Genomic DNA, 6,617 nt, shown 5'->3' on the forward strand with positions numbered 1-6,617 from the left:
CCATGCCTGCAGCGCTGATGCAGTTAAAAGCAGTGGGAGGGAATGCTGATAAGGTGTCTGTGTACTCACCAGGCCTCGCTACCGGGCTCCGCCGCGCTCCGGGAGTGCTGGCCGTGCGTGCGCAGCATCGGAAGAAGTGTTCCAGAACGCACAGAAAGAGAACGTAGCGTAGCGTGCTTGTCACTGATGATGTGTCTGGGCTTTTGGCAAATCAAAAGCCACGTTTTAATATTTGTAATCGATTCTACGTCCCCGGATTCTACTACTTCCCCGGTATACTTTTACATTATTTCCTCTGCAAACCTTACGACGTTTTAAAATATTTATGTTACTTTTAGGGTAGTTGTAGAATTATTGAACACTTTTTTCTAGGTGCATAGTTGCCTTCCAAATATACGACGTGTTAACAGCTCGCCCTCGGAAGAAATAACACAGCTTCGCATTTCGAATAGTTTGTCACAGAACTGTCTTTTTCACAGGGTGGGGGTCTGGTTATCCTTGTTTACGCATCTGTGGTCCGCGCCGAACCAGGTTAGTTCCCACTTCTAAGCAGTAGAAAACTGATGACAGGAGTGAGGGAAATTAGGGACACCATCCGCTGTAGAGAACTCCGCGTACGATGTGGCGTGGCAGAAGCATAAGGGGATCGTAGAATAGGAAGTGACTTGTATTATATTCTTAGCTCTCGAAAGGAGGGAATGGAAGAAAACGTGTAAAGGGGAGAGAAAGCAGGGCACCACCGCCTTTCTCCGAGGCAGAGCAGAAATGCCTCGGAGAAACGCAGCGTCCATTTCGGATTCGGGGGCGTGTTTTGCTGTTGTCTCCTCCCTGAGACTTCTCGCAAAAAACACGCCCCCCGATCCGAAAAGGACGGGGCCTAATCTGAATGACTGACCTCTTCTCCAATGGCTGGCCAGCATTCAAGAGGCCAGCCAATGGAGAACAGGGGAGAAGAGGGGCGGGTTCAAGCCCCTCTTCTCCAAGTCATTAAATCTCGGAGCGAGACTGCGCAAGCGCAGCCTTCACAGCCGAGACCTAAAAACAACTGCCACGCTGTCCTTTCTAACAACACCCGCCCAACCTTTTGTGATAGACTTTCTCACCATGAGCTGGCACTATAATGTTCTCGCTATAAATCATACACAACATTCATATCACATAAATCAAACTCTGAAATATATTTTTCACCGGAGTCATATCATTGTCCCACTCTGAAAATCGTATGCAGACCAAAGTAAGATGTTTGCACGGTTCGCGTTCAACTCACTTCTATCAGATAGTACTCAGAAACAAAGACGGTGTGTGTACACTTCATCGTGTGATCACGAAACAACCCTTTTTCTGCGAGAAGGATTCACACTAATTATTAGTACACAACCACTTTAATAGTGGGCTGCATTTTACTGCTTGTGGACATCAGGTGTTGAGGATTCACAACCTCACAAGCCTGCAGGAAATGCGATCTTACGTTTGTATAGAAAAAGAAAAAACGTGGCACATTCCGTACACAGTGAGAATTGCCTGTCAGCGGATCCTGGAATGTTTCTGCTAAAAAGAACCAAGACTGCCTTGTATTTAGTTGCTCCCTATCTGGAGTGGCACAGTGGGCAAAACACCAAGGGCTAGAATGTGGCCCTGAGCAGTTGCCAGTGGTTTGGACCTATGTCATCATTCCTCCCACATTCCTTAGTTTCTTGACTTAGGTTCTCTGCTCGAGTAGTATAAGACCCAAGCTGTACCTTGCTGGTGTAGCCCTACACGGTCGACATCGGTGTCTGGTTCTATTTGAGAGTCTGCGTTACCTGTTAGTTCGGGCTGTACTCCTTCTATGGAGCAAGACTGGGACTGATTTACAATGGTTGCTCCCTGTCTGGAGTGGTGCTGTGGGCAAAAAGAAAACAACAGATTGAAATGCGGCCTGAGTGATTGCTGGTGGCTGACTCTTTTGCAAGCCTTCCATCCATGTTTTTATCCTTTTGCTTTGCAGTAGCTCCTGTAAATAATACAAACTATGTCATGAAACTTTGGAGAACAAAAATAAACCTAATACATGTTTCTGTCAGTCACAGAAGGAATTACAGCTGTGTTTAATTTCATCATGGCCATCACTATTTACTTATAAGCATTGATCAATATCTTTTTTATTTTTTTATTTATTCAGTTTTAAGTGTATCACATTGCATAAAAAAATCTGCATTTGTATACAAAATAATTGCCTCTTATTCAGGATTAAAAGAACAATTACAGTACATAACAACAACACGTACCACAGTACATCCTATACATGCCGTTTCTTGTGTTTCACCTCACTAAGGCCCTTTATCCATCTCACCTGCCATAATTGTACCCTGTGGAACTTCCCTATCGTCACATATATATTCATAGCATCGAATTTATTTCAAAACATCAGGTTTCTCTGCCAGGTATACCGTTACTGAGCTCCAAATATCATTTGGCCTGTAAGAGATCGGCAGGTCTTCAGCATATATATATAGTTGCTCCTTACAATATACGATATCCTTAAACAAGAGGTTACAGTAGGTGCAGTCTTCCAAGCCACCAATATCCGGTTACATGGGTTAAGTGTTTTACACAGAGCATTATTCAATATCTGTGGGTTTTATACCAATGCCATTCTTTGTAAACGACCAATGACAAATCCTCAATTCAACATTCTAGGTCGGACTCCCATTTAAAAGTTAGAGCCAATAAATCTGTGTTGATGTGTTTGACTGTGTACCGTGCTGCATGAGCGCGGTCAAATGAGGTTAGTTGGAGACGATGGTCCAACAATCTGTGCTTGTGTTCATGCCTTTATTTACAGACATTAGCACATTAGAGCCAGATCTATTGACTTTGCCAATTCTTCCTTATTTTTTCTCATTGAGGTGCTCTAAGGGCAGAAGGTATGCCCACTCATGGGCCTACTAGTAATCTAGACGGTGGTATCAACACACATAGGGCTTCATTACAATGGCGATCGGATGAGCGTCTGACCGCCATCGCCTCGGGCAGGTGTCTGACCGACTTATGCTGATTACAGTGTGTGCAGGCGGTTGGAAAACTGTTCTTTTCCATTGTGGCTTGTGTTGCGGCCCCAGTTCACAAACATCCATTTATCTTATTTTATTTATAGGTAAACCTAAGGGGTATCTCGGCGCTGTGGGGCATGCAACAGTCAGAGCAGACCTATTTGCGGACATTTTAGAACAGCTCAGTCTTAAAAAGAATTCTAAATGAAAGATATTCAAGGCATTTTCGGAGATTAATCGGGAGCTGATTCCAGTTATAGGGGGCTAAGTAGAAAAAAGCTTTCCCACCCAGGCGAGATTTCTTGAAACGGGGAATGAGGACCAAAGAATTCTCTCCTGATCGAAGGGGTCTAGTTGGATGATACTGAATGAGTTTTTCAGCTGAATAACCAGGTCGTTTGCCATTTAACTCTTTGTGCACAATACAGCATATCTTGAATCTAATAAGCTTAGTAACGGTAGCAAACGTAGATGTTGTAGGGGGGAGAGAGAGGCTGTTTGGCTGGTAAGTTCTTGACAAGTCGAGCTACAGTATTTTGAATGACTGAAGTCTGTTTAGTGAAGACTCACATGCCGCAATCAAGTGGGCATTGCAGTAATCCTGGTGGCTTATCACTAGCACCTGAAAAAGTGTTTTTCGCACAGTGAGAGGAAGGAAAGAAAATACCTTATGCAAAAGGCTTAGCATATGGAAGCAGGAACCTACAGTGGTTGTGACCTGATCTTTCATTGGCAGTTTCTTGTCTAGACGTATGCCCAGGTTCTTGTCTACCATCTTGGGGACAGGGGCAGTGCCTAATTCGGGTGGCCACCACTCTGGAGACCAGAGAAAAGGGGCATCCCCGAAAAGCATGATCTCAGTTTTCCCAGCATTTAACTGTAGAAAATTGTTCGTCATCAAAGCAGCAATTGCCGTTATACCTTCTGAAAAAGAGACATGTGGATTTTTAGAGGTTTTATCGAATGACAGTAGAAGCTGGGTGTCATCAGCATACGAAATCAGAGTAAAGCCAGGCTTTCGGAGTAGCTTTGCCAGTATAGATCTATTTTTCGACTACCGAATTTAACTAGTCAAGAGCAAATTTGACTATAATTGTCTGATTCATCTTATGGTACTGGTTCAAACTAAAACTTGCGGAAGAAAAATCTTTTAAAGGCGTTTACAATAATTTAACTGTGAATTTTATAAATAAAACCTCTTGGTATAAAATAGCCACATAAATATTAAATAAAGTGGGGCTGAGGCAAGATCCCTGAGGCACTATTTTGGTGAGTTCCATAGTTTGCGAGCGGAAGGAGCCAAGATTAATGGTTTGTGACCAATGGGTAATATAACTCGAGCACCATTGGAAGGCTAGTTCACGAATCCCAGTCTCTCTGAGTCTCCTGAGCAAAATATATTGGGATACTGTGTCGAAGGTCGCCGACAGATCCAGCAATTCTAATAGTACTGCCTGACCATTGTCAAGGGAGTGTCTTATATTATCAGTGACATCAATTAGTGCTGACCATGCTATACATTGATCTAAACCCAGACTGTGAGGAATCGAGGCATTCAGTGGTTTCAATATATTCAGAGAGTTGTTTGTTGTTATGTTTTTATAATAGTCCATGCAGCGTGTGCTAGGCACCATGTAGTGCCTGGCAAATGGCGCATTGATGTTTAGGTGGGACACCAGTGCCCACCTGGGCCCATAGCGGAGGCCCACGGGGCACGCTTCTCTGCCAGTGGCCCCTAAAGTCTCATTCTGTCTGCCTTTACATGGTGTTCGGACTGCCACGTAAAGTCAGAGGGAAAAAGGACATTGTAATCCCTACGGCAGTACCTCCGCAGGCACTTCCCCCATTGTAGGGATTACGCTCCGACCGGTGCTCCAACGGGCTCCTTGAGCCTGTTTGAGGCATCCGTTGGTCCCTCCGCCCACTGCTCTTCGGCCAACCGCATCATTATGTGGCGGTCAGACCACAGCCTCCGATGTCGGACTGACCACCACCAACACCTGTGCGGGTCACTAGCTCTGGTCACACATACACCTAATACTCACCTGGGCCCAAACTACATTCACACAGTAAGCTAGTGAAACCCCGCTGACATCAATTTTGTGTCATAATACCTGTAATTTTGTTGTTCACCTTTACCAAGCCTTATCAATTTAATTTAATTAATTTCATTTCCTTGACGAATCAGGTTGCTAAGCTAGTTTAAGGTAGAATGACATTGACTTTTTTTCTTTGAGCAACCACAGACTCAGAATGTTTTGAAAACGTTATCTAAAATTAATTTGTGAGTCACAAATCAATTAGAGTAACCACCTTCAATTCAAGAGGCAAATAAAAACTATCATAGCAGTATTTCAAAATGATCAATGAAGACGGTACCTGGAAAGGAAGAAGGGGGGAAAAAGGAGGGAGATAGGCATAAAAGACAGGTTTCCTAATTGTATTTAACTATTGGTCTGAGATGAACCAACTCTGTAGATAGGGGCCAGATAGAATCTCCAGGACAGGCTACAGGTAGAAGATCAGGCAGATTCAGATCTGGAAGGGTAACCGCCTCTATTGTGCAACGCCGGAGTCGCACCCCTCTCTGGCACTATTCTCCTTCAGTATCCCAGTTCCGCGACTCCTCTAGAAGAAAATACTTCGATCAGTATCTCAAATTCTCAGACAGGGTTTCTGGCAGCAGCAAAATCTGAGACAGCATCTCAGACAGAATCTGGAGCAGCATAAGCGTTGGGTCAGTGACGAGTCTAAATGACAGTTCTGACAAGTCGGACAAAAAACTAGCTAGCTTACCTCAATTATACTATTCTCAGGGTTCGTGTACCACCCCCAAATGTTGCATTTTATGTTTTCCCCCTATTCTAATTGGTTAGGATGAGGCGGTGAGTTCATCACACCACCTAAAGTACGGATTTCATCTATACACGATTGTTCTATGTTCCCGCCCTTTTATTTCCTTTCCCATAGCTTTATTCCACCCAAAATTCACATTACTCAGTAAGTTAAACATTTTCCAGCATTGTTTAATTTGTTTGGGTCAACAGTGCGATGTTCCCAGTCTTCTGTACTCAAGATGTCCTTGGCCGAGTGACACAGGAGCCATCTTTGTTTCCAGTCAGTCTTTATGCGCATGTGCACATTTCATGCAGGTAGAGATTCCAGTCACCCTCCGAGGCCCAAATAAGAACTAATAAAGGCAGAAAAAGACACATTAGAAGACAGAAATAAATGATTTCACTGTATACCACTTATCTCTACTCTATTCCCATTTACTTACTTTAATTCTTTTGCATTAGTGAATGAAATATACTTTATTGATTTAATGTAAATCAGAAAAGAGCAGCATAACCGCTAAAACACTTACAATTCACTTACAATTAATTAATAAATTCTCATAAAAATGTGTGATAAAAACCTTTTTTTTTTTTTCTTTTTTAAAACGAAGTGCATTGGTACCTTCTGTCTTGTAATTTAGAGTCCGGCTGTTAAGTACATTGTTTTATAAGTAGACTACAAATTGATTAGCTACTCTTTATCACTTTACTTGCTTTGCCGATTCAGATTCTCTATGACTCTTTTCAA

This window comes from Triturus cristatus, chromosome 1_1 (assembly GCF_964204655.1).
Source record: "Triturus cristatus chromosome 1_1, aTriCri1.1, whole genome shotgun sequence".
Lineage (NCBI taxonomy): Eukaryota > Metazoa > Chordata > Amphibia > Caudata > Salamandridae > Triturus > Triturus cristatus.